Consider the following 26,732-nt stretch of genomic DNA (forward strand, 5'->3'; position numbering starts at 1 on the left):
ACAAATATGCGACTTCTAAATAACTTACAGCTTAGCCTGGACCTGCAATACGCTATCGCCAAAACCATATCAAACCTGCCCACGTCGACGTCACATGCGCATTGGACTACAACATTTTTCGTATTTTTAATATCACGCATTGGTGGAGACCTCGTCACACATAAAATGTTCCCGCTTAAAATTGTGTTCCTAAAAGGAAATGACTTCTCAAAAGAACGAAGTAATCGAAATTAGTTGCCTCGACCCGGGATTGAACCAGGGACCTTTAGATCTTCAGTCTAACGCTCTCCCAACTGAGCTATCGAGGCAAGCTTTGGCCAAAACGGGGCTCGAACCCGCGACATTCGCGTTATTAGCACGACGCTCTAACCAACTGAGCTAATCGGCCTCGATTGTTTGGGGTCCAAAACAACGATTAATTTCACCATTATTCCGACTTTGAAATTTTTGTTTTATTGAAGAATTTTCTGGTAAATTGAGAATTTTTCTTTCAGCAATTCATTTCTCTAAGTTATCACGGCATATACCTCCCTATTAACGAACAACAATCCTTATTCTTCAAAACATTTTTGTCATCAAAGCGAAAATACACTTTCTGGGCACTCACACGAAAGGTTATCCAGGTAATGTTAAGAAAATGCATTGACCGGGAATCGAACCCGGGCCTCCCGCGTGGCAGGCGAGAATTCTACCACTGAACCATCAATGCATGCACTTTCCCAGACCGGGAATCGAACCCGGGCCGCCTGGGTGAAAGCCAGGAATCCTGACCACTAGACCATCTGGGAGCGGCGATCGATCTTTATTTGATCCAGTAAATATACTTTGACTGAAATCCGGCTCAAGGGATCATGATCCAATTTTTAAAAAAATAGGCTTTTCAATGCAAGTACATTTAACTAAGAAGCTACTGTCGTAGAACCACTTCACGAGCCTCCATCAATATTCGCTTGCAACGAGATCTAGGCTAAGAATGCCTACATTCTCAGTTTGACAGAATTACAAAATAATAACAAACCAGCCCACGTCGACGTCACATGCACATTGCACTTCGAAATTTTTCATCCAGTAGATATGACGCATTGGTTGCGAAATCGTCATAAACACAGTGTTTCCAGCTGAAAAAATATGTTCCTAATGCGAACTGACACCTCAACAAAACAAAGTGAACGAAATTAGTTGCCTCGACACGCGATTGAACCAGGGACCATTGAACATTAAACCAAGAAGCTACTATCGCAAAACTACATCACGAGCCTTCCTCAATTTTGGCTTGCAACGATATATAGGCTAGGAATGCCTACATTCTTAGTTTGGACAAAATCATTTTACTAAAATTTATAAAACAACCACCTAAACTTTACAGCATGTTTTGAGAGTAAAAGTTTCGGACAACTAATCCACGGAAAACAAATATGCGACTTCTAAATAATTTACAGCTTAGCCTGGACCTGCAATACGCTATCGCCAAAACCATATCAAACCAGCCCACGTCGACGTCACATGCGCATTGGACTGCAACATTTTTCGTCTTTTTAATATCACGCATTGGTGGAGACCTCGTCACACATAAAATGTTCCCGCTTAAAATTGTGTTCCTAAAAGGAAATGACTTCTCAAAAGAACGAAGTAATCGAAATTAGTTGCCTCGACCCGGGATTGAACCAGGGACCTTTAGATCTTCAGTCTAACGCTCTCCCAACTGAGCTATCGAGGCAAGCTTTGGCCAATACGGGGCTCGAACCCGCGACATTCGCGTTATTAGCACGACGCTCTAACCAACTGAGCTAATCGGCCTCGATTGTTTGGGGTCCAAAACAACGATTAATTTCACCATTATTCCGACTTTGAAATTTTTGTTTTATTGAAGAATTTTCTGGTAAATTGAGAATTTTTCTTTCAGCAATTCATTTCTCTAAGTTATCACGGCATATACCTCCCTATTAACGAACAACAATCCTTATTCTTCAAAACATTTTTGTCATCAAAGCGAAAATACACTTTCTGGGCACTCACACGAAAGGTTATCCAGGTAATGTTAAGAAAATGCATTGACCGGGAATCGAACCCGGGCCTCCCGCGTGGCAGGCGAGAATTCTACCACTGAACCATCAATGCATGCACTTTCCCAGACCGGATATCGAACCCGGGCCGCCTGGGTGAAAGCCAGGAATCCTGACCACTAGACCATCTGGGAGCGGCGATCGATCTTTATTTGATCCAGTAAATATACTTTGACTGAAATCCGGCTCAAGGGATCATGACCCAATTTTTAAAAAATAGGCTTTTCAATGCAAAGTACATTTAACTAAGAAGCTACTGTCGTAGAACCACTTCACGAGCCTCCATGAATATTCGCTTGCAACAAGATCTAGGCTAAGAATGCCTACATTCTCAGTTTGACAGAATTACAAAATAATAACAAACCAGCCCACGTCGACGTCACATGCACATTGCACTTCGAAATTTTTCATCCAGTAGATATGACGCATTGGTTGCGAAATCGTCATAAACACAGTGTTTCCAGCTAAAAAAATATGTTCCTAATGCGAACTGACACCTCAACAAAACAAAGTGAACGAAATTAGTTGCCTCGACACGCGATTGAACCAGGGACCATTGAACATTAAACCAAGAAGCTACTATCGCAAAACTACATCACGAGCCTTCCTCAATTTTGGCTTGCAACGATATATAGGCTAGGAATGTCTACATTCTTAGTTTGGACAGAATCAATTAACTAAAATTTATAAAACAACCACCTAAACTTTACAGCATGTTTTGAGAGTAAAAGTTTCCGATAACTAATCCACGGAAAACAAATATGCGACTTCTAAATAATTTACAGCTTAGCCTGGACCTACAATACGCTATCGCCAAAACCATATCAAACCAGCCCACGTCGACGTCACATGCGCATTGGACTACAACATTTTTCGTCTTTTTAATATCACGCATTGGTGGAGACCTCGTCACACATAAAATGTTCCCGCTTAAAATTGTGTTCCTAAAAGGAAATGACTTCTCAAAAGAACGAAGTAATCGAAATTAGTTGCCTCGACCCGGGATTGAACCAGGGACCTTTAGATCTTCAGTCTAACGCTCTCCCAACTGAGCTGTCGAGGCAAGCTTTGGCCAATACGGGGCTCGAACCCGCGACATTCGCGTTATTAGCACGACGCTCTAACCAACTGAGCTAATCGGCCTCGATTGTTTGGGGTCCAAAACAACGATTAATTTCACCATTATTTCGACTTTGAAATTTTTGTTTTATTGAAGAATTTTCTGGCAAATTGAGAATTTTTCTTTCAGCAATCCATTTTTCTAAGTTATCACGGCATATACCTCCCTATTAACGAACAACAATCCTTATTCTTCAAAACATTTTTGTCATCAAAGCGAAAATACACTTTCTGGGCACTCACACGAAAGGTTATCCAGGTAATGTTAAGAAAATGCATTGACCGGGAATCGAACCCGGGCCTCCCGCGTGGCAGGCGAGAATTCTACCACTGAACCATCAATGCATGCACTTTCCCAGACCGGGAATCGAACCCGGGCCGCCTGGGTGAAAGCCAGGAATCCTGACCACTAGACCATCTGGGAGCGGCGATCGATCTTTATTTGATCCAGTAAATATACTTTGACTGAAATCCGGCTCAAGGGATCATGACCCAATTTTAAAAAAATAGGCTTTTCAATGCAAAGTACATTTAACTAAGAAGCTACTGTCGTAGAACCACTTCACGATCCTCCATCAATATTCGCTTGCAACAAGATCTAGGCTAAGAATGCCTACATTCTCAGTTTGACAGAATTACAAAATAATAACAAACCAGCCCACGTCGACGTCACATGCACATTGCACTTCGACATTTTTCATCCAGTAGATATGACGCATTGGTTGCGAAATCGTCATAAACACAATGTTTCCAGCTGAAAAATGTGTTCCTAATGCGAACTGACACCTCAACAAAACAAAGTGAACGAAATTAGTTGCCTCGACACGCGATTGAACCAGGGACCATTGAACATTAAACCAAGAAGCTACTATCGCAAAACTACATCACGAGCCTTCCTCAATTTTGGCTTGCAACGATATATAGGCTAGGAATGCCTACATTCTTAGTTTGGACAGAATCATTTTACTAAAATTTATAAAACAACCACCTAAACTTTACAGCATGTTTTGAGAGTAAAAGTTTCCGATAACTAATCCACGGAAAACAAATATGCGACTTCTAAATAATTTACAGCTTAGCCTGGACCTGCAATACGCTATCGCCAAAACCATATCAAACCAGCCCACGTCGACGTCACATGCGCATTGGACTACAACATTTTTCGTCTTTTTAATATCACGCATTGGTGGAGACCTCGTCACACATAAAATGTTCCCGCTTAAAATTGTGTTCCTAAAAGGAAATGACTTCTCAAAAGAACGAAGTAATCGAAATTAGTTGCCTCGACCCGGGATTGAACCAGGGACCTTTAATTCTTCAGTCTAACGCTCTCCCAACTGAGCTATCGAGGCAAGTTTTGGCCAATACGGGGCTTGAACCCGCGACATTCGCGTTATTAGCACGACGCTCTAACCAACTGAGCTAATCGGCCTCGATTGTTTGGGGTCCAAAACAACGATTAATTTCACCATTATTCCGAATTTGAAATTTTTGTTTTATTGAAGAATTTTCTGGTAAATTGAGAATTTTTCTTTCAGCAATCCATTTCTCTAAGTTATCACGGCATATACCTCCCTATTAACGAACAACAATCCTTATTCTTCAAAACATTTTTGTCATCAAAGCGAAAATACACTTTCTGGGCACTCACACGAAAGGTTATCCAGGTAATGTTAAGAAAATGCATTGACCGGGAATCGAACCCGGGCCTCCCGCGTGGCAGGCGAGAATTCTACCACTGAACCATCAATGCATGCACTTTCCCAGACAGGGAATCGAACCCGGGCCGCCTGGGTAAAAGCCAGGAATCCTGACCACTAGACCATCTGGGAGCGGCGATCGATCTTTATTTGATCCAGTAAATATACTTTGACTGAAATCCGGCTCAAGTGATCATGACCCAATTTTTAAAAAATAGGCTTTTCAATGCAAAGTACATTTAACTAAGAAGCTACTGTCGTAGAACCACTTCACGAGCCTCCATCAATATTCGCTTGCAACGAGATCTAGGCTAAGAATGCCTACATTCTCAATTTGACAGAATTACAAAATAATAACAAACCAGCCCACGTCGACGTCACATGCACATTGCACTTCGACATTTTTCATCCAGTAGATATGACGCATTGGTTGCGAAATCGTCATAAACACAGTGTTTCCAGCTGAAAAAATATGTTCCTAATGCGAACTGACACCTCAACAAAACAAAGTGAACGAAATTAGTTGCCTCGACACGCGATTGAACCAGGGACCATTGAACATTAAACCAAGAAGCTACTATCGCAAAACTACATCACGAGCCTTCCTCAATTTTGGCTTGCAACGATATATAGGCTAGGAATGCCTACATTCTTAGTTTGGACAGAATCATTTTACTAAAATTTATAAAACAACCACCTAAACTTTACAGCATGTTTTGAGAGTAAAAGTTTCCGATAACTAATCCACGGAAAACAAATATGCGACTTCTAAATAATTTACAGCTTAGCCTGGACCTGCAATACGTTATCGCCAAAACCATATCAAACCAGCCAACGTCGACGTCACATGCGCATTGGACTACAACATTTTTCGTCTTTTTAATATCACGCATTGGTGGAGACCTCGTCACACATAAAATGTTCCCGCTTAAAATTGTGTTCCTAAAAGGAAATGACTTCTCAAAAGAACGAAGTAATCGAAATTAGTTGCCTCGACCCGGGATTGAACCAGGGACCTTTAGATCTTCAGTCTAACGCTCTCCCAACTGAGCTATCGAGGCAAGCTTTGGCCAATACGGGGCTCGAACCCGCGACTTTCGCGTTATTAGCACGACGCTCTAACCAACTGAGCTAATCGGCCTCGATTGTTTGGGGTCCAAAACAACGATTAATTTCACCATTATTCCGACTTTGAAATTTTTGTTTTATTGAAGAATTTTCTGGCAAATTGAGAATTTTTCTTTCAGCAATCCATTTCTCTAAGTTATCACGGCATATACCTCCCTATTAACGAACAACAATCCTTATTCTTCAAAACATTTTTGTCATCAAAGCGAAAATACACTTTCTGGGCACTCACACGAAAGGTTATCCAGGTAATGTTAAGAAAATGCATTGACCGGGAATCGAACCCGGGCCTCCCGCGTGGCAGGCGAGAATTCTACCACTGAACCATCAATGCATGCACTTTCCCAGACCGGGAATCGAACCCGGGCCGCCTGGGTGAAAGCCAGGAATCCTGACCACTAGACCATCTGGGAGCGGCGATCGATCTTTATTTGATCCAGTAAATATACTTTGACTGAAATTCGGCTCAAGGGATCATGATCCAATTTTAAAAAAATAGGCTTTTCAATGCAAGTACATTTAACTAAGAAGCTACTGTCGTAGAACCACTTCACGAGCCTCCATCAATATTCGCTTGCAACGAGATCTAGCCTAAGAATGCCTACATTCTCAGTTTGACAGAATTACAAAATAATAACAAACCAGCCCACGTCGACGTCACATGCACATTGCACTTCGACATTTTTCATCCAGTAGATATGACGCATTGGTTGCGAAATCGTCATAAACACAGTGTTTCCAGCTGAAAAAATATGTTCCTAATGCGAACTGACACCTCAACAAAACAAAGTGAACGAAATTAGTTGCCTCGACACGCGATTGAACCAGGGACCATTGAACATTAAACCAAGAAGCTACTATCGCAAAACTACATCACGAGCCTTCCTCAATTTTGGCTTGCAACGATATATAGGCTAGGAATGCCTACATTCTTAGTTTGGACAGAATCATTTTACTAAAATTTATAAAACAACCACCTAAGTTTTACAGCATGTTTTGAGAGTAAAAGTTTCGGACAACTAATCCACGGAAAACAAATATGCGACTTCTAAATAATTTACAGCTTAGCCTGGACCTGCAATACGCTATCGCCAAAACCATATCAAACCAGCCCACGTCGACGTCACATGCGCATTGGACTGCAACATTTTTCGTCTTTTTAATATCACGCATTGGTGGAGACCTCGTCACACATAAAATGTTCCCGCTTAAAATTGTGTTCCTAAAAGGAAATGACTTCTCAAAAGAACGAAGTAATCGAAATTAGTTGCCTCGACCCGGGATTGAACCAGGGACCTTTAGATCTTCAGTCTAACGCTCTCCCAACTGAGCTATCGAGGCAAGCTTTGGCCAATACGGGGCTCGAACCCGCGACATTCGCGTTATTAGCACGACGCTCTAACCAACTGAGCTAATCGGCCTCGATTGTTTGGGGTCCAAAACAACGATTAATTTCACCATTATTCCGACTTTGAAATTTTTGTTTTATTGAAGAATTTTCTGGCAAATTGAGAATTTTTCTTTCAGCAATCCATTTCTCTAAGTTATCACGGCATATACCTCCCTATTAACGAACAACAATCCTTATTCTTCAAAACATTTTTGTCATCAAAGCGAAAATACACTTTCTGGGCACTCACACGAAAGGTTATCCAGGTAATGTTAAGAAAATGCATTGACCGGGAATCGAACCCGGGCCTCCCGCGTGGCAGGCGAGAATTCTACCACTGAACCATCAATGCATGCACTTTCCCAGACCGGGAATCGAACCCGGGCCGCCTGGGTGAAAGCCAGGAATCCTGACCACTAGACCATCTGGGAGCGGCGATCGATCTTTATTTGATCCAGTAAATATACTTTGACTGAAATCCGGCCCAAGGGATCATGATCCAATTTTTAAAAAATAGGCTTTTCAATGCAAGTACATTTAACTAAGAAGCTACTGTCGTAGAACCACTTCACGAGCCTCCATCAATATTCGCTTGCAACGAGATCTAGGCTAAGAATGCCTACATTCTCAGTTTGACAGAATTACAAAATAATAACAAACCAGCCCACGTCGACGTCACATGCACATTGCACTTCGAAATTTTTCATCCAGTAGATATGACGCATTGGTTGCGAAATCGTCATAAACACAGTGTTTCCAGCTAAAAAAATATGTTCCTAATGCGAACTGACACCTCAACAAAACAAAGTGAACGAAATTAGTTGCCTCGACACGCGATTGAACCAGGGACCATTGAACATTAAACCAAGAAGCTACTATCGCAAAACTACATCACGAGCCTTCCTCAATTTTGGCTTGCAACGATATATAGGCTAGGAATGCCTACATTCTTAGTTTGGACAGAATCATTTTACTAAAATTTATAAAACAACCACCTAAACTTTACAGCATGTTTTGAGAGTAAAAGTTTCCGATAACTAATCCACGGAAAACAAATATGCGACTTCTAAATAATTTACAGCTTAGCCTGGACCTGCAATACGCTATCGCCAAAACCATATCAAACCAGCCCACGTCGACGTCACATGCGCATTGGACTACAACATTTTTCGTCTTTTTAATATCACGCATTGGTGGAGACCTCGTCACACATAAAATGTTCCCGCTTAAAATTGTGTTCCTAAAAGGAAATGACTTCTCAAAAGAACGAAGTAATCGAAATTAGTTGCCTCGACCCGGGATTGAACCAGGGACCTTTAGATCTTCAGTCTAACGCTCTCCCAACTGAGCTATCGAGGCAAGTTTTGGCCAATACGGGGCTTGAACCCGCGACATTCGCGTTATTAGCACGACGCTCTAACCAACTGAGCTAATCGGCCTCGATTGTTTGGGGTCCAAAACAACGATTAATTTCACCATTATTCCGAATTTGAAATTTTTGTTTTATTGAAGAATTTTCTGGTAAATTGAGAATTTTTCTTTCAGCAATCCATTTCTCTAAGTTATCACGGCATATACCTCCCTATTAACGAACAACAATCCTTATTCTTCAAAACATTTTTGTCATCAAAGCGAAAATACACTTTCTGGGCACTCACACGAAAGGTTATCCAGGTAATGTTAAGAAAATGCATTGACCGGGAATCGAACCCGGGCCTCCCGCGTGGCAGGCGAAAATTCTACCACTGAACCATCAATGCATGCACTTTCCCAGACCGGGAATCGAACCCGGGCCGCCTGGGTGAAAGCCAGGAATCCTGACCACTAGACCATCTGGGAGCGGCGATCGATCTTTATTTGATCCAGTAAATATACTTTGACTGAAATCCGGCTCAAGGGATCATGACCCAATTTTTAAAAAATAGGCTTTTCAATGCAAAGTACATTTAACTAAGAAGCTACTGTCGTAGAACCACTTCACGAGCCTCCATCAATATTCGCTTGCAACGAGATCTAGGCTAAGAATGCCTACATTCTCAGTTTGACAGAATTACAAAATAATAACAAACCAGCCCACGTCGACGTCACATGCACATTGCACTTCGACATTTTTCATCCAGTAGATATGACGCATTGGTTGCGAAATCGTCATAAACACAGTGTTTCCAGCTGAAAAAATATGTTCCTAATGCGAACTGACACCTCAACAAAACAAAGTGAACGAAATTAGTTGCCTCGACACGCGATTGAACCAGGGACCATTGAACATTAAACCAAGAAGCTACTATCGCAAAACTACATCACGAGCCTTCCTCAATTTTGGCTTGCAACGATATATAGGCTAGGAATGCCTACATTCTTAGTTTGGACAGAATCATTTTACTAAAATTTATAAAACAACCACCTAAACTTTACAGCATGTTTTGAGAGTAAAAGTTTCCGATAACTAATCCACGGAAAACAAATATGCGACTTCTAAATAATTTACAGCTTAGCCTGGACCTGCAATACGCTATCGCCAAAACCATATCAAACCAGCCCACGTCGACGTCACATGCGCATTGGACTACAACATTTTTCGTCTTTTTAATATCACGCATTGGTGGAGACCTCGTCACACATAAAATGTTCCCGCTTAAAATTGTGTTCCTAAAAGGAAATGACTTCTCAAAAGAACGAAGTAAACGAAACTAGTTGCCTCGACCCGGGATTGAACCAGGGACCTTTAGATCTTCAGTCTAACGCTCTCCCAACTGAGCTATCGAGGCAAGCTTTGGCCAATACGGGGCTCGAACCCGCGACATTCGCGTTATTAGCACGACGCTCTAACCAACTGAGCTAATCGGCCTCGATTGTTTGGGGTCCAAAACAACGATTAATTTCACCATTATTCCGACTTTGAAATTTTTGTTTTATTGAAGAATTTTCTGGTAAATTGAGAATTTTTCTTTCAGCAATCCATTTCTCTAAGTTATCACGGCATATACCTCCCTATTAACGAACAACAATCCTTATTCTTCAAAACATTTTTGTCATCAAAGCGAAAATACACTTTCTGGGCACTCACACGAAAGGTTATCCAGGTAATGTTAAGAAAATGCATTGACCGGGAATCGAACCCGGGCCTCCCGCGTGGCAGGCGAGAATTCTACCACTGAACCATCAATGCATGCACTTTCCCAGACCGGGAATCGAACCCGGGCCGCCTGGGTGAAAGCCAGGAATCCTGACCACTAGACCATCTGGGAGCGGCGATCGATCTTTATTTGATCCAGTAAATATACTTTGACTGAAATCCGGCTCAAGGGATCATGATCCAATTTTAAAAAAATAGGCTTTTCAATGCAAGTACATTTAATTAAGAAGCTACTGTCGTAAATCCACTTCACGAGCCTCCATCAATATTCGCTTGCAACGAGATCTAGGCTAAGAATGCCTACATTCTCAGTTTGACAGAATTACAAAATAATAACAAACCAGCCCACGTCGACGTCACATGCACATTGCACTTCGAAATTTTTCATCCAGTAGATATGACGCATTGGTTGCAAAATCGTCATAAACACAGTGTTTCCAGCTGAAAAAATATGTTCCTAATGCGAACTGACACCTCAACAAAACAAAGTGAACGAAATTAGTTGCCTCGACACGCGATTGAACCAGGGACCATTGAACATTAAACCAAGAAGCTACTATCGCAAAACTACATCACGAGCCTTCCTCAATTTTGGCTTGCAACGATATATAGGCTAGGAATGCCTACATTCTTAGTTTGGACAAAATCATTTTACTAAAATTTATAAAACAACCACCTAAGTTTTACAGAATGTTTTGAGAGTAAAAGTTTCGGACAACTAATCCACGGAAAACAAATATGCGACTTCTAAATAATTTACAGCTTAGCCTGGACCTGCAATACGCTATCGCCAAAACCATATCAAACCAGCCCACGTCGACGTCACATGCGCATTGGACTGCAACATTTTTCGTCTTTTTAATATCACGCATTGGTGGAGACTTCGTCACACATAAAATGTTCCCGCTTAAAATTGTGTTCCTAAAAGGAAATGACTTCTCAAAAGAACGAAGTAATCGAAATTAGTTGCCTCGACCCGGGATTGAACCAGGGACCTTTAGATCTTCAGTCTAACGCTCTGCCAACTGAGCTATCGAGGCAAGCTTTGGCCAATACGGGGCTCGAACCCGCGACATTCGCGTTATTAGCACGACGCTCTAACCAACTGAGCTAATCGGCCTCGATTGTTTTGGGTACAAAACAACGATTAATTTCACCATTATTCCGACTTTGAAATTTTTGTTTTATTGAAGAATTTTCTGGCAAATTGAGAATTTTTCTTTCAGCAATCCATTTCTCTAAGTTATCACGGCATATACCTCCCTATTAACGAACAACAATCCTTATTCTTCAAAACATTTTTGTCATCAAAGCGAAAATACACTTTCTGGGCACTCACACGAAAGGTTATCCAGGTAATGTTAAGAAAATGCATTGACCGGGAATCGAACCCGGGCTTCCCGCGTGGCAGGCGAGAATTCTACCACTGAACCATCAATGCATGCACTTTCCCAGACCGGGAATCGAACCCGGGCCGCCTGGGTGAAAGCCAGGAATCCTGACCACTAGACCATCTGGGAGCGGCGATCGATCTTTATTTGATCCAGTAAATATACTTTGACTGAAATCCGGCTCAAGGGATCATGATCCAATTTTAAAAAAATAGGCTTTTCAATGCAAGTACATTTAACTAAGAAGCTACTGTCGTAGAACCACTTCACGAGCCTCCATCAATATTCGCTTGCAACGAGATCTAGGCTAAGAATGCCTACATTCTCAGTTTGACAGAATTACAAAATAATAACAAACCAGCCCACGTCGACGTCACATGCACATTGCACTTCGAAATTTTTCATCCAGTAGGTATGACGCATTGGTTGCGAAATCGTCATAAACACAGTGTTTCCAGCTGAAAAAATATGTTCCTAATGCGAACTGACACCTCAACAAAACAAAGTGAACGAAATTAGTTGCCTCGACACGCGATTGAACCAGGGACCATTGAACATTAAACCAAGAAGCTACTATCGCAAAACTACATCACGAGCCTTCCTCAATTTTGGCTTGCAACGATATATAGGCTAGGAATGCCTACATTCTTAGTTTGGACAGAATCATTTTACTAAAATTTATAAAACAACCACCTAAACTTTACAGCATGTTTTGAGAGTAAAAGTTTCGGACAACTAATCCACGGAAAACAAATATGCGACTTCTAAATAATTTACAGCTTAGCCTGGACCTGCAATACGCTATCGCCAAAACCATATCAAACCAGCCCACGTCGACGTCACATGCGCATTGGACTGCAACATTTTTCGTCTTTTTAATATCACGCATTGGTGGAGACCTCGTCACACATAAAATGTTCCCGCTTAAAATTGTGTTCCTAAAAGGAAATGACTTCTCAAAAAAACGAAGTAATCGAAATTAGTTGCCTCGACCCGGGATTGAACCAGGGACCTTTAGATCTTCAGTCTAACGCTCTGCCAACTGAGCTATCGAGGCAAGCTTTGGCCAATACGGGGCTCGAACCCGCGACATTCGCGTTATTAGCACGACGCTCTAACCAACTGAGCTAATCGGCCTCGATTGTTTGGGGTCCAAAACAACGATTAATTTCACCATTATTCCGACTTTGAAATTTTTGTTTTATTGAAGAATTTTCTGGTAAATTGAGAATTTTTCTTTCAGCAATCCATTTCTCTAAGTTATCACGGCATATACCTCCCTATTAACGAACAACAATCCTTATTCTTCAAAACATTTTTGTCATCAAAGCGAAAATACACTTTCTGGGCACTCACACGAAAGGTTATCCAGGTAATGTTAAGAAAATGCATTGACCGGGAATCGAACCCGGGCCTCCCGCGTGGCAGGCGAGAATTCTACCACTGAACCATCAATGCATGCACTTTCCCAGACCGGGAATCGAACCCGGGCCGCCTGGGTGAAAGCCAGGAATCCTGACCACTAGACCATCTGTGAGCGGCGATCGATCTTTATTTGATCCAGTAAATATACTTTGACTGAAATCCGGCTCAAGGGATCATGATCCAATTTTAAAAAAATAGGCTTTTCAATGCAAGTACATTTAACTAAGAAGCTACTGTCGTAGAACCACTTCACGAGCCTCCATCAATATTCGCTTGCAACGAGATCTAGGCTAAGAATGCCTACATTCTCAGTTTGACAGAATTACAAAATAATAACAAACCAGCCCACGTCGACGTCACATGCACATTGCACTTCGAAATTTTTCATCCAGTAGATATGACGCATTGGTTGCGAAATCGTCATAAACACAGTGTTTCCAGCTGAAAAAATATGTTCCTAATGCGAACTGACACCTCAACAAAACAAAGTGAACGAAATTAGTTGCCTCGACACGCGATTGAACCAGGGACCATTGAACATTAAACCAAGAAGCTACTATCGCAAAACTACATCACGAGCCTTCCTCAATTTTGGCTTGCAACGATATATAGGCTAGGAATGCCTACATTCTTAGTTTGGACAGAATCATTTTACTAAAATTTATAAAACAACCACCTAAACTTTACAGCATGTTTTGAGAGTAAAAGTTTCGGACAACTAATCCACGGAAAACAAATATGCGACTTCTAAATAATTTACAGCTTAGCCTGGACCTGCAATACGCTATCGCCAAAACCATATCAAACCAGCCCACGTCGACGTCACATGCGCATTGGACTGCAACATTTTTCGTCTTTTTAATATCACGCATTGGTGGAGACCTCGTCACACATAAAATGTTCCCGCTTAAAATTGTGTTCCTAAAAGGAAATGACTTCTCAAAAGAACGAAGTAATCGAAATTAGTTGCCTCGACCCGGGATTGAACCAGGGACCTTTAGATCTTCAGTCTAACGCTCTCCCAACTGAGCTATCGAGGCAAGCTTTGGCCAATACGGGGCTCGAACCCGCGACATTCGCGTTATTAGCACGACGCTCTAACCAACTGAGCTAATCGGCCTCGATTGTTTGGGGTCCAAAACAACGATTAATTTCACCATTATTCCGACTTTGAAATTTTTGTTTTATTGAAGAATTTTCTGGCAAATTGAGAATTTTTCTTTCAGCAATCCATTTCTCTAAGTTATCACGGCATATACCTCCCTATTAACGAACAACAATCCTTATTCTTCAAAACATTTTTGTCATCAAAGCGAAAATACACTTTCTGGGCACTCACACGAAAGGTTATCCAGGTAATGTTAAGAAAATGCATTGACCGGGAATCGAACCCGGGCCTCCCGCGTGGCAGGCGAGAATTCTACCACTGAACCATCAATGCATGCACTTTCCCAGACCGGGAATCGAACCCGGGCCGCCTGGGTGAAAGCCAGGAATCCTGACCACTAGACCATCTGGGAGCGGCGATCGATCTTTATTTGATCCAGTAAATATACTTTGACTGAAATCCGGCTCAAGGGATCATGATCCAATTTTAAAAAAATAGGCTTTTCAATGCAAGTACATTTAACTAAGAAGCTACTGTCGTAGAACCACTTCACGAGCCTCCATCAATATTCGCTTGCAACGAGATCTAGGCTAAGAATGCCTACATTCTCAGTTTGACAGAATTACAAAATAATAACAAACCAGCCCACGTCGACGTCACATGCACATTGCACTTCGAAATTTTTCATCCAGTAGATATGACGCATTGGTTGCGAAATCGTCATAAACACAGTGTTTCCAGCTGAAAAAATATGTTCCTAATGCGAACTGACACCTCAACAAAACAAAGTGAACGAAATTAGTTGCCTCGACACGCGATTGAACCAGGGACCATTGAACATTAAACCAAGAAGCTACTATCGCAAAACTACATCACGAGCCTTCCTCAATTTTGGCTTGCAACGATATATAGGCTAGGAATGCCTACATTCTTAGTTTGGACAGAATCAATTTACTAAAATTTATAAAACAACCACCTAAACTTTACAGCATGTTTTGAGAGTAAAAGTTTCGGACAACTAATCCACGGAAAACAAATATGCGACTTCTAAATAATTTACAGCTTAGCCTGGACCTGCAATACGCTATCGCCAAAACCATATCAAACCAGCCCACGTCGACGTCACATGCGCATTGGACTGCAACATTTTTCGTCTTTTTAATATCACGCATTGGTGGAGACCTCGTCACACATAAAATGTTCCCGCTTAAAATTGTGTTCCTAAAAGGAAATGACTTCTCAAAAGAACGAAGTAATCGAAATTAGTTGCCTCGACCCGGGATTGAACCAGGGACCTTTAGATCTTCAGTCTAACGCTCTCCCAACTGAGCTATCGAGGCAAGCTTTGGCCAATACGGGGCTCGAACCCGCGACATTCGCGTTATTAGCACGACGCTCTAACCAACTGAGCTAATCGGCCTCGATTGTTTGGGGTCCAAAACAACGATTAATTTCACCATTATTCCGACTTTGAAATTTTTGTTTTATTGAAGAATTTTCTGGCAAATTGAGAATTTTTCTTTCAGCAATCCATTTCTCTAAGTTATCACGGCATATACCTCCCTATTAACGAACAACAATCCTTATTCTTCAAAACATTTTTGTCATCAAAGCGAAAATACACTTTCTGGGCACTCACACGAAAGGTTATCCAGGTAATGTTAAGAAAATGCATTGACCGGGAATCGAACCCGGGCCTCCCGCGTGGCAGGCGAGAATTCTACCACTGAACCATCAATGCATGCACTTTCCCAGACCGGGAATCGAACCCGGGCCGCCTGGGTGAAAGCCAGGAATCCTGACCACTAGACCATCTGGGAGCGGCGATCGATCTTTATTTGATCCAGTAAATATACTTTGACTGAAATCCGGCTCAAGGGATCCTGACCCAATTTTTAAAAAATAGGCTTTTCAATGCAAAGTACATTTAACTAAGAAGCTACTGTCGTAGAACCACTTCACGAGCCTCCATCAATATTCGCTTGCAACGAGATCTAGGCTAAGAATGCCTACATTCTCAGTTTGACAGAATTACAAAATAATAACAAACCAGCCCACGTCGACGTCACATGCACATTGCACTTCGACATTTTTCATCCAGTAGATATGACGCATTGGTTGCGAAATCGTCATAAACACAGTGTTTCCAGCTGAAAAAATATGTTCCTAATGCGAACTGACACCTCAACAAAACAAAGTGAACGAAATTAGTTGCCTCGACACGCGATTGAACCAGGGACCATTGAACATTAAACCAAGAAGCTACTATCGCAAAACTACATCACGAGCCTTCCTCAATTTTGGCTTGCAACGATATATAGGCTAGGAATGCCTACATTCTTAGTTTGGACAAAATCATTTTACTAAAATTTATAAAACAACCACCTAAGTTTTACAGAATGTTTTGAGAGTAAAAGTTTCGGACAACTAATCCACGGAAAACAAATATGCGACTTCTAAATAATTTACAGCTTAGCCTGGACCTGCAATACGCTATCGCCAAAACCATATCAAACCAGCCCACGTCGACGTCACATGCGCATTGGACTGCAACATTTTTCGTCTTTTTAATATCACGCATTGGTGGAGACTTCGTCACACATAAAATGTTCCCGCTTAAAATTGTGTTCCTAAAAGGAAATGACTTCTCAAAAGAACGAAGTAATCGAAATTAGTTGCCTCGACCCGGGATTGAACCAGGGACCTTTAGATCTTCAGTCTAACGCTCTGCCAACTGAGCTATCGAGGCAAGCTTTGGCCAATACGGGGCTCGAACCCGCGACATTCGCGTTATTAGCACGACGCTCTAACCAACTGAGCTAATCGGCCTCGATTGTTTTGGGTACAAAACAACGATTAATTTCACCATTATTCCGACTTTGAAATTTTTGTTTTATTGAAGAATTTTCTGGCAAATTGAGAATTTTTCTTTCAGCAATCCATTTCTCTAAGTTATCACGGCATATACCTCCCTATTAACGAACAACAATCCTTATTCTTCAAAACATTTTTGTCATCAAAGCGAAAATACACTTTCTGGGCACTCACACGAAAGGTTATCCAGGTAATGTTAAGAAAATGCATTGACCGGGAATCGAACCCGGGCCTCCCGCGTGGCAGGCGAGAATTCTACCACTGAACCATCAATGCATGCACTTTCCCAGACCGGGAATCGAACCCGGGCCGCCTGGGTGAAAGCCAGGAATCCTGACCACTAGACCATCTGGGAGCGGCGATCGATCTTTATTTGATCCAGTAAATATACTTTGACTGAAATCCGGCTCAAGGGATCATGATCCAATTTTAAAAAAATAGGCTTTTCAATGCAAGTACATTTAACTAAGAAGCTACTGTCGTAGAACCACTTCACGAGCCTCCATCAATATTCGCTTGCAACGAGATCTAGGCTAAGAATGCCTACATTCTCAGTTTGACAGAATTACAAAATAATAACAAACCAGCCCACGTCGACGTCACATGCACTTTGCACTTCGAAATTTTTCATCCAGTAGGTATGACGCATTGGTTGCGAAATCGTCATAAACACAGTGTTTCCAGCTGAAAAAATATGTTCCTAATGCGAACTGACACCTCAACAAAACAAAGTGAACGAAATTAGTTGCCTCGACACGCGATTGAACCAGGGACCATTGAACATTAAACCAAGAAGCTACTATCGCAAAACTACATCACGAGCCTTCCTCAATTTTGGCTTGCAACGATATATAGGCTAGGAATGCCTACATTCTTAGTTTGGACAGAATCATTTTACTAAAATTTATAAAACAACCACCTAAACTTTACAGCATGTTTTGAGAGTAAAAGTTTCGGACAACTAATCCACGGAAAACAAATATGCGACTTCTAAATAATTTACAGCTTAGCCTGGACCTGCAATACGCTATCGCCAAAACCATATCAAACCAGCCCACGTCGACGTCACATGCGCATTGGACTGCAACATTTTTCGTCTTTTTAATATCACGCATTGGTGGAGACCTCGTCACACATAAAATGTTCCCGCTTAAAATTGTGTTCCTAAAAGGAAATGACTTCTCAAAAGAACGAAGTAATCGAAATTAGTTGCCTCGACCCGGGATTGAACCAGGGACCTTTAGATCTTCAGTCTAACGCTCTGCCAACTGAGCTATCGAGGCAAGCTTTGGCCAATACGGGGCTCGAACCCGCGACATTCGCGTTATTAGCACGACGCTCTAACCAACTGAGCTAATCGGCCTCGATTGTTTGGGGTCCAAAACAACGATTAATTTCACCATTATTCCGACTTTGAAATTTTTGTTTTATTGAAGAATTTTCTGGTAAATTGAGAATTTTTCTTTCAGCAATCCATTTCTCTAAGTTATCACGGCATATACCTCCCTATTAACGAACAACAATCCTTATTCTTCAAAACATTTTTGTCATCAAAGCGAAAATACACTTTCTGGGCACTCACACGAAAGGTTATCCAGGTAATGTTAAGAAAATGCATTGACCGGGAATCGAACCCGGGCCTCCCGCGTGGCAGGCGAGAATTCTACCACTGAACCATCAATGCATGCACTTTCCCAGACCGGGAATCGAACCCGGGCCGCCTGGGTGAAAGCCAGGAATCCTGACCACTAGACCATCTGGGAGCGGCGATCGATCTTTATTTGATCCAGTAAATATACTTTGACTGAAATCCGGCTCAAGGGATCATGATCCAATTTTAAAAAAATAGGCTTTTCAATGCAAGTACATTTAACTAAGAAGCTACTGTCGTAGAACCACTTCACGAGCCTCCATCAATATTCGCTTGCAACGAGATCTAGGCTAAGAATGCCTACATTCTCAGTTTGACAGAATTACAAAATAATAACAAACCAGCCCACGTCGACGTCACATGCACTTTGCACTTCGAAATTTTTCATCCAGTAGGTATGACGCATTGGTTGCGAAATCGTCATAAACACAGTGTTTCCAGCTGAAAAAATATGTTCCTAATGCGAACTGACACCTCAACAAAACAAAGTGAACGAAATTAGTTGCCTCGACACGCGATTGAACCAGGGACCATTGAACATTAAACCAAGAAGCTACTATCGCAAAACTACATCACGAGCCTTCCTCAATTTTGGCTTGCAACGATATATAGGCTAGGAATGCCTACATTCTTAGTTTGGACAGAATCATTTTACTAAAATTTATAAAACAACCACCTAAACTTTACAGCATGTTTTGAGAGTAAAAGTTTCGGACAACTAATCCACGGAAAACAAATATGCGACTTCTAAATAATTTACAGCTTAGCCTGGACCTGCAATACGCTATCGCCAAAACCATATCAAACCAGCCCACGTCGACGTCACATGCGCATTGGACTGCAACATTTTTCGTCTTTTTAATATCACGCATTGGTGGAGACCTCGTCACACATAAAATGTTCCCGCTTAAAATTGTGTTCCTAAAAGGAAATGACTTCTCAAAAGAACGAAGTAATCGAAATTAGTTGCCTCGACCCGGGATTGAACCAGGGACCTTTAGATCTTCAGTCTAACGCTCTGCCAACTGAGCTATCGAGGCAAGCTTTGGCCAATACGGGGCTCGAACCCGCGACATTCGCGTTATTAGCACGACGCTCTAACCAACTGAGCTAATCGGCCTCGATTGTTTGGGGTCCAAAACAACGATTAATTTCACCATTATTCCGACTTTGAAATTTTTGTTTTATTGAAGAATTTTCTGGTAAATTGAGAATTTTTCTTTCAGCAATCCATTTCTCTAAGTTATCACGGCATATACCTCCCTATTAACGAACAACAATCCTTATTCTTCAAAACATTTTTGTCATCAAAGCGAAAATACACTTTCTGGGCACTCACACGAAAGGTTATCCAGGTAATGTTAAGAAAATGCATTGACCGGGAATCGAACCCGGGCCTCCCGCGTGGCAGGCGAGAATTCTACCACTGAACCATCAATGCATGCACTTTCCCAGACCGGGAATCGAACCCGGGCCGCCTGGGTGAAAGCCAGGAATCCTGACCACTAGACCATCTGGGAGCGGCGATCGATCTTTATTTGATCCAGTAAATATACTTTGACTGAAATCCGGCTCAAGGGATCATGATCCAATTTTAAAAAAATAGGCTTTTCAATGCAAGTACATTTAACTAAGAAGCTACTGTCGTAGAACCACTTCACGAGCCTCCATCAATATTCGCTTGCAACGAGATCTAGGCTAAGAATGCCTACATTCTCAGTTTGACAGAATTACAAAATAATAACAAACCAGCCCACGTCGACGTCACATGCACATTGCACTTCGAAATTTTTCATCCAGTAGATATGACGCATTGGTTGCGAAATCGTCATAAACACAGTGTTTCCAGCTGAAAAAATATGTTCCTAATGCGAACTGACACCTCAACAAAACAAAGTGAACGAAATTAGTTGCCTCGACACGCGATTGAACCAGGGACCATTGAACATTAAACCAAGAAGCTACTATCGCAAAACTACATCACGAGCCTTCCTCAATTTTGGCTTGCAACGATATATAGGCTAGGAATGCCTACATTCTTAGTTTGGACAGAATCATTTTACTAAAATTTATAAAACAACCACCTAAACTTTACAGCATGTTTTGAGAGTAAAAGTTTCGGACAACTAATCCACGGAAAACAAATATGCGACTTCTAAATAATTTACAGCTTAGCCTGGACCTGCAATACGCTATCGCCAAAACCATATCAAACCAGCCCACGTCGACGTCACATGCGCATTGGACTGCAACATTTTTCGTCTTTTTAATATCACGCATTGGTGGAGACCTCGTCACACATAAAATGTTCCCGCTTAAAATTGTGTTCCTAAAAGGAAATGACTTCTCAAAAGAACGAAGTAATCGAAATTAGTTGCCTCGACCCGGGATTGAACCAGGGACCTTTAGATCTTCAGTCTAACGCTCTCCCAACTGAGCTATCGAGGCAAGCTTTGGCCAATACGGGGCTCGAACCCGCGACATTCGCGTTATTAGCACGACGCTCTAACCAACTGAGCTAATCGGCCTCGATTGTTTGGGGTCCAAAACAACGATTAATTTCACCATTATTCCGACTTTGAAATTTTTGTTTTATTGAAGAATTTTCTGGCAAATTGAGAATTTTTCTTTCAGCAATCCATTTCTCTAAGTTATCACGGCATATACCTCCCTATTAACGAACAACAATCCTTATTCTTCAAAACATTTTTGTCATCAAAGCGAAAATACACTTTCTGGGCACTCACACGAAAGGTTATCCAGGTAATGTTAAGAAAATGCATTGACCGGGAATCGAACCCGGGCCTCCCGCGTGGCAGGCGAGAATTCTACCACTGAACCATCAATGCATGCACTTTCCCAGACCGGGAATCGAACCCGGGCCGCCTGGGTGAAAGCCAGGAATCCTGACCACTAGACCATCTGGGAGCGGCGATCGATCTTTATTTGATCCAGTAAATATACTTTGACTGAAATCCGGCTCAAGGGATCATGATCCAATTTTAAAAAAATAGGCTTTTCAATGCAAAGTACATTTAACTAAGAAGCTACTGTCGTAGAACCACTTCACGAGCCTCCATCAATATTCGCTTGCAACGAGATCTAGGCTAAGAATGCCTACATTCTCAGTTTGACAGAATTACAAAATAATAACAAACCAGCCCACGTCGACGTCACATGCACATTGCACTTCGAAATTTTTCATCCAGTAGATATGACGCATTGGTTGCGAAATCGTCATAAACACAGTGTTTCCAGCTGAAAAAATATGTTCCTAATGCGAACTGACACCTCAACAAAACAAAGTGAACGAAATTAGTTGCCTCGACACGCGATTGAACCAGGGACCATTGAACATTAAACCAAGAAGCTACTATCGCAAAACTACATCACGAGCCTTCCTCAATTTTGGCTTGCAACGATATATAGGCTAGGAATGCCTACATTCTTAGTTTGGACAGAATCATTTTACTAAAATTTATAAAACAACCACCTAAGTTTTACAGCATGTTTTGAGAGTAAAAGTTTCGGACAACTAATCCACGGAAAACAAATATGCGACTTCTAAATAATTTACAGCTTAGCCTGGACCTGCAATACGCTATCGCCAAAACCATATCAAACCAGCCCACGTCGACGTCACATGCGCATTGGACTGCAACATTTTTCGTCTTTTTAATATCACGCATTGGTGGAGACCTCGTCACACATAAAATGTTCCCGCTTAAAATTGTGTTCCTAAAAGGAAATGACTTCTCAAAAGAACGAAGTAATCGAAATTAGTTGCCTCGACCCGGGATTGAACCAGGGACCTTTAGATCTTCAGTCTAACGCTCTGCCAACTGAGCTATCGAGGCAAGCTTTGGCCAATACGGGGCTCGAACCCGCGACATTCGCGTTATTAGCACGACGCTCTAACCAACTGAGCTAATCGGCCTCGATTGTTTGGGGTCCAAAACAACGATTAATTTCACCATTATTCCGACTTTGAAATTTTTGTTTTATTGAAGAATTTTCTGGTAAATTGAGAATTTTTCTTTCAGCAATCCATTTCTCTAAGTTATCACGGCATATACCTCCCTATTAACGAACAACAATCCTTATTCTTCAAAACATTTTTGTCATCAAAGCGAAAATACACTTTCTGGGCACTCACACGAAAGGTTATCCAGGTAATGTTAAGAAAATGCATTGACCGGGAATCGAACCCGGGCCTCCCGCGTGGCAGGCGAGAATTCTACCACTGAACCATCAATGCATGCACTTTCCCAGACCGGGAATCGAACCCGGGCCGCCTGGGTGAAAGCCAGGAATCCTGACCACTAGACCATCTGGGAGCGGCGATCGATCTTTATTTGATCCAGTAAATATACTTTGACTGAAATCCGGCTCAAGGGATCATGATCCAATTTTAAAAAAATAGGCTTTTCAATGCAAGTACATTTAACTAAGAAGCTACTGTCGTAGAACCACTTCACGAGCCTCCATCAATATTCGCTTGCAACGAGATCTAGGCTAAGAATGCCTACATTCTCAGTTTGACAGAATTACAAAATAATAACAAACCAGCCCACGTCGACGTCACATGCACATTGCACTTCGAAATTTTTCATCCAGTAGATATGACGCATTGGTTGCGAAATCGTCATAAACACAGTGTTTCCAGCTGAAAAAATATGTTCCTAATGCGAACTGACACCTCAACAAAACAAAGTGAACGAAATTAGTTGCCTCGACACGCGATTGAACCAGGGACCATTGAACATTAAACCAAGAAGCTACTATCGCAAAACTACATCACGAGCCTTCCTCAATTTTGGCTTGCAACGATATATAGGCTAGGAATGCCTACATTCTTAGTTTGGACAGAATCATTTTACTAAAATTTATAAAACAACCACCTAAACTTTACAGCATGTTTTGAGAGTAAAAGTTTCGGACAACTAATCCACGGAAAACAAATATGCGACTTCTAAATAATTTACAGCTTAGCCTGGACCTGCAATACGCTATCGCCAAAACCATATCAAACCAGCCCACGTCGACGTCACATGCGCATTGGACTGCAACATTTTTCGTCTTTTTAATATCACGCATTGGTGGAGACCTCGTCACACATAAAATGTTCCCGCTTAAAATTGTGTTCCTAAAAGGAAATGACTTCTCAAAAGAACGAAGTAATCGAAATTAGTTGCCTCGACCCGGGATTGAACCAGGGACCTTTAGATCTTCAGTCTAACGCTCTCCCAACTGAGCTATCGAGGCAAGCTTTGGCCAATACGGGGCTCGAACCCGCGACATTCGCGTTATTAGCACGACGCTCTAACCAACTGAGCTAATCGGCCTCGATTGTTTGGGGTCCAAAACAACGATTAATTTCACCATTATTCCGACTTTGAAATTTTTGTTTTATTGAAGAATTTTCTGGCAAATTGAGAATTTTTCTTTCAGCAATCCATTTCTCTAAGTTATCACGGCATATACCTCCCTATTAACGAACAACAATCCTTATTCTTCAAAACATTTTTGTCATCAAAGCGAAAATACACTTTCTGGGCACTCACACGAAAGGTTATCCAGGTAATGTTAAGAAAATGCATTGACCGGGAATCGAACCCGGGCCTCCCGCGTGGCAGGCGAGAATTCTACCACTGAACCATCAATGCATGCACTTTCCCAGACCGGGAATCGAACCCGGGCCGCCTGGGTGAAAGCCAGGAATCCTGACCACTAGACCATCTGGGAGCGGCGATCGATCTTTATTTGATCCAGTAAATATACTTTGACTGAAATCCGGCTCAAGGGATCCTGACCCAATTTTTAAAAAATAGGCTTTTCAATGCAAAGTACATTTAACTAAGAAGCTACTGTCGTAGAACCACTTCACGAGCCTCCATCAATATTCGCTTGCAACAAGATCTAGGCTAAGAATGCCTACATTCTCAGTTTGACAGAATTACAAAATAATAACAAACCAGCCCACGTCGACGTCACATGCACATTGCACTTCGACATTTTTCATCCAGTAGATATGACGCATTGGTTGCGAAATCGTCATAAACACAATGTTTCCAGCTGAAAAATGTGTTCCTAATGCGAACTGACACCTCAACAAAACAAAGTGAACGAAATTAGTTGCCTCGACACGCGATTGAACCAGGGACCATTGAACATTAAACCAAGAAGCTACTATCGCAAAACTACATCACGAGCCTTCCTCAATTTTGGCTTGCAACGATATATAGGCTAGGAATGCCTACATTCTTAGTTTGGACAGAATCATTTCACTAAAATTTATAAAACAACCACCTAAACTTTACAGCATGTTTTGAGAGTAAAAGTTTCGGACAACTAATCCACGGAAAACAAATATGCGACTTCTAAATAATTTACAGCTTAGCCTGGACCTGCAATACGCTATCGCCAAAACCATATCAAACCAGCCCACGTCGACGTCACATGCGCATTGGACTGCAACATTTTTCGTCTTTTTAATATCACGCATTGGTGGAGACCTCGTCACACATAAAATGTTCCCGCTTAAAATTGTGTTCCTAAAAGGAAATGACTTCTCAAAAGAACGAAGTAATCGAAATTAGTTGCCTCGACCCGGGATTGAACCAGGGACCTTTAGATCTTCAGTCTAACGCTCTCCCAACTGAGCTATCGAGGCAAGCTTTGGCCAATACGGGGCTCGAACCCGCGACATTCGCGTTATTAGCACGACGCTCTAACCAACTGAGCTAATCGGCCTCGATTGTTTGGGGTCCAAAACAACGATTAATTTCACCATTATTCCGACTTTGAAATTTTTGTTTTATTGAAGAATTTTCTGGCAAATTGAGAATTTTTCTTTCAGCAATCCATTTCTCTAAGTTATCACGGCATATACCTCCCTATTAACGAACAACAATCCTTATTCTTCAAAACATTTTTGTCATCAAAGCGAAAATACACTTTCTGGGCACTCACACGAAAGGTTATCCAGGTAATGTTAAGAAAATGCATTGACCGGGAATCGAACCCGGGCCTCCCGCGTGGCAGGCGAGAATTCTACCACTGAACCATCAATGCATGCACTTTCCCAGACCGGGAATCGAACCCGGGCCGCCTGGGTGAAAGCCAGGAATCCTGACCACTAGACCATCTGGGAGCGGCGATCGATCTTTATTTGATCCAGTAAATATACTTTGACTGAAATCCGGCTCAAGGGATCATGATCCAATTTTAAAAAAATAGGCTTTTCAATGCAAGTACATTTAACTAAGAAGCTACTGTCGTAGAACCACTTCACGAGCCTCCATCAATATTCGCTTGCAACGAGATCTAGGCTAAGAATGCCTACATTCTCAGTTTGACAGAATTACAAAATAATAACAAACCAGCCCACGTCGACGTCACATGCACATTGCACTTCGAAATTTTTCATCCAGTAGATATGACGCATTGGTTGCGAAATCGTCATAAACACAGTGTTTCCAGCTGAAAAAATATGTTCCTAATGCGAACTGACACCTCAACAAAACAAAGTGAACGAAATTAGTTGCCTCGACACGCGATTGAACCAGGGACCATTGAACATTAAACCAAGAAGCTACTATCGCAAAACTACATCACGAGCCTTCCTCAATTTTGGCTTGCAACGATATATAGGCTAGGAATGCCTACATTCTTAGTTTGGACAGAATCATTTTACTAAAATTTATAAAACAACCACCTAAACTTTACAGCATGTTTTGAGAGTAAA

The 26,732-nt window shown here is 41.7% G+C and overlaps 76 non-coding genes across 76 annotated transcripts; all 76 read right to left on the reverse strand.

Moving 5' to 3' along the window:
* Positions 1-235: 235 nt before the first annotated feature.
* On the reverse strand, positions 236-308 carry Trnaf-gaa (transfer RNA phenylalanine (anticodon GAA)). The gene has a single exon. It is a non-coding gene; the product is annotated as a tRNA-Phe (tRNA).
* Positions 309-314: 6 nt separating this feature from the next.
* Trnai-aau (transfer RNA isoleucine (anticodon AAU)) lies at positions 315-388 on the reverse strand. The gene has a single exon. It is a non-coding gene; the product is annotated as a tRNA-Ile (tRNA).
* A 250-nt stretch (positions 389-638) lies between these two features.
* Positions 639-709, reverse strand: Trnag-gcc (transfer RNA glycine (anticodon GCC)). The gene has a single exon. It is a non-coding gene; the product is annotated as a tRNA-Gly (tRNA).
* Positions 710-716: 7 nt separating this feature from the next.
* On the reverse strand, positions 717-788 carry Trnae-uuc (transfer RNA glutamic acid (anticodon UUC)). The gene has a single exon. It is a non-coding gene; the product is annotated as a tRNA-Glu (tRNA).
* Positions 789-1,644: 856 nt separating this feature from the next.
* On the reverse strand, positions 1,645-1,717 carry Trnaf-gaa (transfer RNA phenylalanine (anticodon GAA)). Its single transcript has one exon. It is a non-coding gene; the product is annotated as a tRNA-Phe (tRNA).
* Positions 1,718-1,723: 6 nt separating this feature from the next.
* On the reverse strand, positions 1,724-1,797 carry Trnai-aau (transfer RNA isoleucine (anticodon AAU)). Its single transcript has one exon. It is a non-coding gene; the product is annotated as a tRNA-Ile (tRNA).
* A 250-nt stretch (positions 1,798-2,047) lies between these two features.
* Positions 2,048-2,118, reverse strand: Trnag-gcc (transfer RNA glycine (anticodon GCC)). Its single transcript has one exon. It is a non-coding gene; the product is annotated as a tRNA-Gly (tRNA).
* A 7-nt stretch (positions 2,119-2,125) lies between these two features.
* On the reverse strand, positions 2,126-2,197 carry Trnae-uuc (transfer RNA glutamic acid (anticodon UUC)). Its single transcript has one exon. It is a non-coding gene; the product is annotated as a tRNA-Glu (tRNA).
* Positions 2,198-3,053: 856 nt separating this feature from the next.
* On the reverse strand, positions 3,054-3,126 carry Trnaf-gaa (transfer RNA phenylalanine (anticodon GAA)). The gene has a single exon. It is a non-coding gene; the product is annotated as a tRNA-Phe (tRNA).
* A 6-nt stretch (positions 3,127-3,132) lies between these two features.
* Trnai-aau (transfer RNA isoleucine (anticodon AAU)) lies at positions 3,133-3,206 on the reverse strand. Its single transcript has one exon. It is a non-coding gene; the product is annotated as a tRNA-Ile (tRNA).
* Positions 3,207-3,456: 250 nt separating this feature from the next.
* Positions 3,457-3,527, reverse strand: Trnag-gcc (transfer RNA glycine (anticodon GCC)). The gene has a single exon. It is a non-coding gene; the product is annotated as a tRNA-Gly (tRNA).
* Positions 3,528-3,534: 7 nt separating this feature from the next.
* On the reverse strand, positions 3,535-3,606 carry Trnae-uuc (transfer RNA glutamic acid (anticodon UUC)). Its single transcript has one exon. It is a non-coding gene; the product is annotated as a tRNA-Glu (tRNA).
* Positions 3,607-4,461: 855 nt separating this feature from the next.
* Trnaf-gaa (transfer RNA phenylalanine (anticodon GAA)) lies at positions 4,462-4,534 on the reverse strand. Its single transcript has one exon. It is a non-coding gene; the product is annotated as a tRNA-Phe (tRNA).
* Positions 4,535-4,540: 6 nt separating this feature from the next.
* On the reverse strand, positions 4,541-4,614 carry Trnai-aau (transfer RNA isoleucine (anticodon AAU)). Its single transcript has one exon. It is a non-coding gene; the product is annotated as a tRNA-Ile (tRNA).
* Positions 4,615-4,864: 250 nt separating this feature from the next.
* On the reverse strand, positions 4,865-4,935 carry Trnag-gcc (transfer RNA glycine (anticodon GCC)). Its single transcript has one exon. It is a non-coding gene; the product is annotated as a tRNA-Gly (tRNA).
* A 7-nt stretch (positions 4,936-4,942) lies between these two features.
* On the reverse strand, positions 4,943-5,014 carry Trnak-uuu (transfer RNA lysine (anticodon UUU)). The gene has a single exon. It is a non-coding gene; the product is annotated as a tRNA-Lys (tRNA).
* Positions 5,015-5,870: 856 nt separating this feature from the next.
* Positions 5,871-5,943, reverse strand: Trnaf-gaa (transfer RNA phenylalanine (anticodon GAA)). The gene has a single exon. It is a non-coding gene; the product is annotated as a tRNA-Phe (tRNA).
* A 6-nt stretch (positions 5,944-5,949) lies between these two features.
* Trnai-aau (transfer RNA isoleucine (anticodon AAU)) lies at positions 5,950-6,023 on the reverse strand. Its single transcript has one exon. It is a non-coding gene; the product is annotated as a tRNA-Ile (tRNA).
* A 250-nt stretch (positions 6,024-6,273) lies between these two features.
* On the reverse strand, positions 6,274-6,344 carry Trnag-gcc (transfer RNA glycine (anticodon GCC)). Its single transcript has one exon. It is a non-coding gene; the product is annotated as a tRNA-Gly (tRNA).
* Positions 6,345-6,351: 7 nt separating this feature from the next.
* Positions 6,352-6,423, reverse strand: Trnae-uuc (transfer RNA glutamic acid (anticodon UUC)). Its single transcript has one exon. It is a non-coding gene; the product is annotated as a tRNA-Glu (tRNA).
* Positions 6,424-7,278: 855 nt separating this feature from the next.
* Trnaf-gaa (transfer RNA phenylalanine (anticodon GAA)) lies at positions 7,279-7,351 on the reverse strand. Its single transcript has one exon. It is a non-coding gene; the product is annotated as a tRNA-Phe (tRNA).
* Positions 7,352-7,357: 6 nt separating this feature from the next.
* Positions 7,358-7,431, reverse strand: Trnai-aau (transfer RNA isoleucine (anticodon AAU)). Its single transcript has one exon. It is a non-coding gene; the product is annotated as a tRNA-Ile (tRNA).
* A 250-nt stretch (positions 7,432-7,681) lies between these two features.
* On the reverse strand, positions 7,682-7,752 carry Trnag-gcc (transfer RNA glycine (anticodon GCC)). Its single transcript has one exon. It is a non-coding gene; the product is annotated as a tRNA-Gly (tRNA).
* A 7-nt stretch (positions 7,753-7,759) lies between these two features.
* On the reverse strand, positions 7,760-7,831 carry Trnae-uuc (transfer RNA glutamic acid (anticodon UUC)). Its single transcript has one exon. It is a non-coding gene; the product is annotated as a tRNA-Glu (tRNA).
* Positions 7,832-8,686: 855 nt separating this feature from the next.
* Trnaf-gaa (transfer RNA phenylalanine (anticodon GAA)) lies at positions 8,687-8,759 on the reverse strand. Its single transcript has one exon. It is a non-coding gene; the product is annotated as a tRNA-Phe (tRNA).
* A 6-nt stretch (positions 8,760-8,765) lies between these two features.
* Positions 8,766-8,839, reverse strand: Trnai-aau (transfer RNA isoleucine (anticodon AAU)). The gene has a single exon. It is a non-coding gene; the product is annotated as a tRNA-Ile (tRNA).
* Positions 8,840-9,089: 250 nt separating this feature from the next.
* Positions 9,090-9,160, reverse strand: Trnag-gcc (transfer RNA glycine (anticodon GCC)). Its single transcript has one exon. It is a non-coding gene; the product is annotated as a tRNA-Gly (tRNA).
* A 7-nt stretch (positions 9,161-9,167) lies between these two features.
* On the reverse strand, positions 9,168-9,239 carry Trnae-uuc (transfer RNA glutamic acid (anticodon UUC)). The gene has a single exon. It is a non-coding gene; the product is annotated as a tRNA-Glu (tRNA).
* Positions 9,240-10,095: 856 nt separating this feature from the next.
* Positions 10,096-10,168, reverse strand: Trnaf-gaa (transfer RNA phenylalanine (anticodon GAA)). The gene has a single exon. It is a non-coding gene; the product is annotated as a tRNA-Phe (tRNA).
* Positions 10,169-10,174: 6 nt separating this feature from the next.
* Trnai-aau (transfer RNA isoleucine (anticodon AAU)) lies at positions 10,175-10,248 on the reverse strand. The gene has a single exon. It is a non-coding gene; the product is annotated as a tRNA-Ile (tRNA).
* Positions 10,249-10,498: 250 nt separating this feature from the next.
* Trnag-gcc (transfer RNA glycine (anticodon GCC)) lies at positions 10,499-10,569 on the reverse strand. The gene has a single exon. It is a non-coding gene; the product is annotated as a tRNA-Gly (tRNA).
* A 7-nt stretch (positions 10,570-10,576) lies between these two features.
* Trnae-uuc (transfer RNA glutamic acid (anticodon UUC)) lies at positions 10,577-10,648 on the reverse strand. The gene has a single exon. It is a non-coding gene; the product is annotated as a tRNA-Glu (tRNA).
* Positions 10,649-11,503: 855 nt separating this feature from the next.
* Positions 11,504-11,576, reverse strand: Trnaf-gaa (transfer RNA phenylalanine (anticodon GAA)). The gene has a single exon. It is a non-coding gene; the product is annotated as a tRNA-Phe (tRNA).
* Positions 11,577-11,582: 6 nt separating this feature from the next.
* On the reverse strand, positions 11,583-11,656 carry Trnai-aau (transfer RNA isoleucine (anticodon AAU)). The gene has a single exon. It is a non-coding gene; the product is annotated as a tRNA-Ile (tRNA).
* A 250-nt stretch (positions 11,657-11,906) lies between these two features.
* On the reverse strand, positions 11,907-11,977 carry Trnag-gcc (transfer RNA glycine (anticodon GCC)). Its single transcript has one exon. It is a non-coding gene; the product is annotated as a tRNA-Gly (tRNA).
* A 7-nt stretch (positions 11,978-11,984) lies between these two features.
* Trnae-uuc (transfer RNA glutamic acid (anticodon UUC)) lies at positions 11,985-12,056 on the reverse strand. The gene has a single exon. It is a non-coding gene; the product is annotated as a tRNA-Glu (tRNA).
* An 855-nt stretch (positions 12,057-12,911) lies between these two features.
* Positions 12,912-12,984, reverse strand: Trnaf-gaa (transfer RNA phenylalanine (anticodon GAA)). Its single transcript has one exon. It is a non-coding gene; the product is annotated as a tRNA-Phe (tRNA).
* A 6-nt stretch (positions 12,985-12,990) lies between these two features.
* Positions 12,991-13,064, reverse strand: Trnai-aau (transfer RNA isoleucine (anticodon AAU)). The gene has a single exon. It is a non-coding gene; the product is annotated as a tRNA-Ile (tRNA).
* Positions 13,065-13,314: 250 nt separating this feature from the next.
* On the reverse strand, positions 13,315-13,385 carry Trnag-gcc (transfer RNA glycine (anticodon GCC)). Its single transcript has one exon. It is a non-coding gene; the product is annotated as a tRNA-Gly (tRNA).
* A 7-nt stretch (positions 13,386-13,392) lies between these two features.
* Trnae-uuc (transfer RNA glutamic acid (anticodon UUC)) lies at positions 13,393-13,464 on the reverse strand. Its single transcript has one exon. It is a non-coding gene; the product is annotated as a tRNA-Glu (tRNA).
* Positions 13,465-14,319: 855 nt separating this feature from the next.
* Positions 14,320-14,392, reverse strand: Trnaf-gaa (transfer RNA phenylalanine (anticodon GAA)). The gene has a single exon. It is a non-coding gene; the product is annotated as a tRNA-Phe (tRNA).
* A 6-nt stretch (positions 14,393-14,398) lies between these two features.
* Trnai-aau (transfer RNA isoleucine (anticodon AAU)) lies at positions 14,399-14,472 on the reverse strand. The gene has a single exon. It is a non-coding gene; the product is annotated as a tRNA-Ile (tRNA).
* Positions 14,473-14,722: 250 nt separating this feature from the next.
* Trnag-gcc (transfer RNA glycine (anticodon GCC)) lies at positions 14,723-14,793 on the reverse strand. Its single transcript has one exon. It is a non-coding gene; the product is annotated as a tRNA-Gly (tRNA).
* Positions 14,794-14,800: 7 nt separating this feature from the next.
* Positions 14,801-14,872, reverse strand: Trnae-uuc (transfer RNA glutamic acid (anticodon UUC)). The gene has a single exon. It is a non-coding gene; the product is annotated as a tRNA-Glu (tRNA).
* Positions 14,873-15,727: 855 nt separating this feature from the next.
* On the reverse strand, positions 15,728-15,800 carry Trnaf-gaa (transfer RNA phenylalanine (anticodon GAA)). Its single transcript has one exon. It is a non-coding gene; the product is annotated as a tRNA-Phe (tRNA).
* Positions 15,801-15,806: 6 nt separating this feature from the next.
* Trnai-aau (transfer RNA isoleucine (anticodon AAU)) lies at positions 15,807-15,880 on the reverse strand. The gene has a single exon. It is a non-coding gene; the product is annotated as a tRNA-Ile (tRNA).
* Positions 15,881-16,130: 250 nt separating this feature from the next.
* Positions 16,131-16,201, reverse strand: Trnag-gcc (transfer RNA glycine (anticodon GCC)). The gene has a single exon. It is a non-coding gene; the product is annotated as a tRNA-Gly (tRNA).
* A 7-nt stretch (positions 16,202-16,208) lies between these two features.
* On the reverse strand, positions 16,209-16,280 carry Trnae-uuc (transfer RNA glutamic acid (anticodon UUC)). The gene has a single exon. It is a non-coding gene; the product is annotated as a tRNA-Glu (tRNA).
* Positions 16,281-17,136: 856 nt separating this feature from the next.
* Trnaf-gaa (transfer RNA phenylalanine (anticodon GAA)) lies at positions 17,137-17,209 on the reverse strand. Its single transcript has one exon. It is a non-coding gene; the product is annotated as a tRNA-Phe (tRNA).
* Positions 17,210-17,215: 6 nt separating this feature from the next.
* Trnai-aau (transfer RNA isoleucine (anticodon AAU)) lies at positions 17,216-17,289 on the reverse strand. Its single transcript has one exon. It is a non-coding gene; the product is annotated as a tRNA-Ile (tRNA).
* Positions 17,290-17,539: 250 nt separating this feature from the next.
* On the reverse strand, positions 17,540-17,610 carry Trnag-gcc (transfer RNA glycine (anticodon GCC)). Its single transcript has one exon. It is a non-coding gene; the product is annotated as a tRNA-Gly (tRNA).
* A 7-nt stretch (positions 17,611-17,617) lies between these two features.
* Trnae-uuc (transfer RNA glutamic acid (anticodon UUC)) lies at positions 17,618-17,689 on the reverse strand. The gene has a single exon. It is a non-coding gene; the product is annotated as a tRNA-Glu (tRNA).
* Positions 17,690-18,544: 855 nt separating this feature from the next.
* Positions 18,545-18,617, reverse strand: Trnaf-gaa (transfer RNA phenylalanine (anticodon GAA)). The gene has a single exon. It is a non-coding gene; the product is annotated as a tRNA-Phe (tRNA).
* A 6-nt stretch (positions 18,618-18,623) lies between these two features.
* Positions 18,624-18,697, reverse strand: Trnai-aau (transfer RNA isoleucine (anticodon AAU)). The gene has a single exon. It is a non-coding gene; the product is annotated as a tRNA-Ile (tRNA).
* Positions 18,698-18,947: 250 nt separating this feature from the next.
* Trnag-gcc (transfer RNA glycine (anticodon GCC)) lies at positions 18,948-19,018 on the reverse strand. The gene has a single exon. It is a non-coding gene; the product is annotated as a tRNA-Gly (tRNA).
* Positions 19,019-19,025: 7 nt separating this feature from the next.
* On the reverse strand, positions 19,026-19,097 carry Trnae-uuc (transfer RNA glutamic acid (anticodon UUC)). The gene has a single exon. It is a non-coding gene; the product is annotated as a tRNA-Glu (tRNA).
* An 855-nt stretch (positions 19,098-19,952) lies between these two features.
* Positions 19,953-20,025, reverse strand: Trnaf-gaa (transfer RNA phenylalanine (anticodon GAA)). The gene has a single exon. It is a non-coding gene; the product is annotated as a tRNA-Phe (tRNA).
* A 6-nt stretch (positions 20,026-20,031) lies between these two features.
* Trnai-aau (transfer RNA isoleucine (anticodon AAU)) lies at positions 20,032-20,105 on the reverse strand. The gene has a single exon. It is a non-coding gene; the product is annotated as a tRNA-Ile (tRNA).
* Positions 20,106-20,355: 250 nt separating this feature from the next.
* Positions 20,356-20,426, reverse strand: Trnag-gcc (transfer RNA glycine (anticodon GCC)). Its single transcript has one exon. It is a non-coding gene; the product is annotated as a tRNA-Gly (tRNA).
* Positions 20,427-20,433: 7 nt separating this feature from the next.
* On the reverse strand, positions 20,434-20,505 carry Trnae-uuc (transfer RNA glutamic acid (anticodon UUC)). Its single transcript has one exon. It is a non-coding gene; the product is annotated as a tRNA-Glu (tRNA).
* An 855-nt stretch (positions 20,506-21,360) lies between these two features.
* Trnaf-gaa (transfer RNA phenylalanine (anticodon GAA)) lies at positions 21,361-21,433 on the reverse strand. The gene has a single exon. It is a non-coding gene; the product is annotated as a tRNA-Phe (tRNA).
* Positions 21,434-21,439: 6 nt separating this feature from the next.
* On the reverse strand, positions 21,440-21,513 carry Trnai-aau (transfer RNA isoleucine (anticodon AAU)). Its single transcript has one exon. It is a non-coding gene; the product is annotated as a tRNA-Ile (tRNA).
* Positions 21,514-21,763: 250 nt separating this feature from the next.
* Positions 21,764-21,834, reverse strand: Trnag-gcc (transfer RNA glycine (anticodon GCC)). Its single transcript has one exon. It is a non-coding gene; the product is annotated as a tRNA-Gly (tRNA).
* Positions 21,835-21,841: 7 nt separating this feature from the next.
* Positions 21,842-21,913, reverse strand: Trnae-uuc (transfer RNA glutamic acid (anticodon UUC)). The gene has a single exon. It is a non-coding gene; the product is annotated as a tRNA-Glu (tRNA).
* An 856-nt stretch (positions 21,914-22,769) lies between these two features.
* Trnaf-gaa (transfer RNA phenylalanine (anticodon GAA)) lies at positions 22,770-22,842 on the reverse strand. The gene has a single exon. It is a non-coding gene; the product is annotated as a tRNA-Phe (tRNA).
* Positions 22,843-22,848: 6 nt separating this feature from the next.
* Positions 22,849-22,922, reverse strand: Trnai-aau (transfer RNA isoleucine (anticodon AAU)). Its single transcript has one exon. It is a non-coding gene; the product is annotated as a tRNA-Ile (tRNA).
* Positions 22,923-23,172: 250 nt separating this feature from the next.
* On the reverse strand, positions 23,173-23,243 carry Trnag-gcc (transfer RNA glycine (anticodon GCC)). The gene has a single exon. It is a non-coding gene; the product is annotated as a tRNA-Gly (tRNA).
* A 7-nt stretch (positions 23,244-23,250) lies between these two features.
* On the reverse strand, positions 23,251-23,322 carry Trnae-uuc (transfer RNA glutamic acid (anticodon UUC)). Its single transcript has one exon. It is a non-coding gene; the product is annotated as a tRNA-Glu (tRNA).
* Positions 23,323-24,177: 855 nt separating this feature from the next.
* Trnaf-gaa (transfer RNA phenylalanine (anticodon GAA)) lies at positions 24,178-24,250 on the reverse strand. The gene has a single exon. It is a non-coding gene; the product is annotated as a tRNA-Phe (tRNA).
* A 6-nt stretch (positions 24,251-24,256) lies between these two features.
* Positions 24,257-24,330, reverse strand: Trnai-aau (transfer RNA isoleucine (anticodon AAU)). Its single transcript has one exon. It is a non-coding gene; the product is annotated as a tRNA-Ile (tRNA).
* Positions 24,331-24,580: 250 nt separating this feature from the next.
* On the reverse strand, positions 24,581-24,651 carry Trnag-gcc (transfer RNA glycine (anticodon GCC)). The gene has a single exon. It is a non-coding gene; the product is annotated as a tRNA-Gly (tRNA).
* A 7-nt stretch (positions 24,652-24,658) lies between these two features.
* Positions 24,659-24,730, reverse strand: Trnae-uuc (transfer RNA glutamic acid (anticodon UUC)). The gene has a single exon. It is a non-coding gene; the product is annotated as a tRNA-Glu (tRNA).
* Positions 24,731-25,585: 855 nt separating this feature from the next.
* On the reverse strand, positions 25,586-25,658 carry Trnaf-gaa (transfer RNA phenylalanine (anticodon GAA)). Its single transcript has one exon. It is a non-coding gene; the product is annotated as a tRNA-Phe (tRNA).
* Positions 25,659-25,664: 6 nt separating this feature from the next.
* On the reverse strand, positions 25,665-25,738 carry Trnai-aau (transfer RNA isoleucine (anticodon AAU)). The gene has a single exon. It is a non-coding gene; the product is annotated as a tRNA-Ile (tRNA).
* A 250-nt stretch (positions 25,739-25,988) lies between these two features.
* Trnag-gcc (transfer RNA glycine (anticodon GCC)) lies at positions 25,989-26,059 on the reverse strand. The gene has a single exon. It is a non-coding gene; the product is annotated as a tRNA-Gly (tRNA).
* Positions 26,060-26,066: 7 nt separating this feature from the next.
* On the reverse strand, positions 26,067-26,138 carry Trnae-uuc (transfer RNA glutamic acid (anticodon UUC)). The gene has a single exon. It is a non-coding gene; the product is annotated as a tRNA-Glu (tRNA).
* Between the last annotated feature and the right edge of the window lie 594 nt (positions 26,139-26,732).

This window comes from Clavelina lepadiformis, chromosome 7 (assembly GCF_947623445.1).
Source record: "Clavelina lepadiformis chromosome 7, kaClaLepa1.1, whole genome shotgun sequence".
Taxonomy (NCBI): domain Eukaryota; kingdom Metazoa; phylum Chordata; class Ascidiacea; order Aplousobranchia; family Clavelinidae; genus Clavelina; species Clavelina lepadiformis.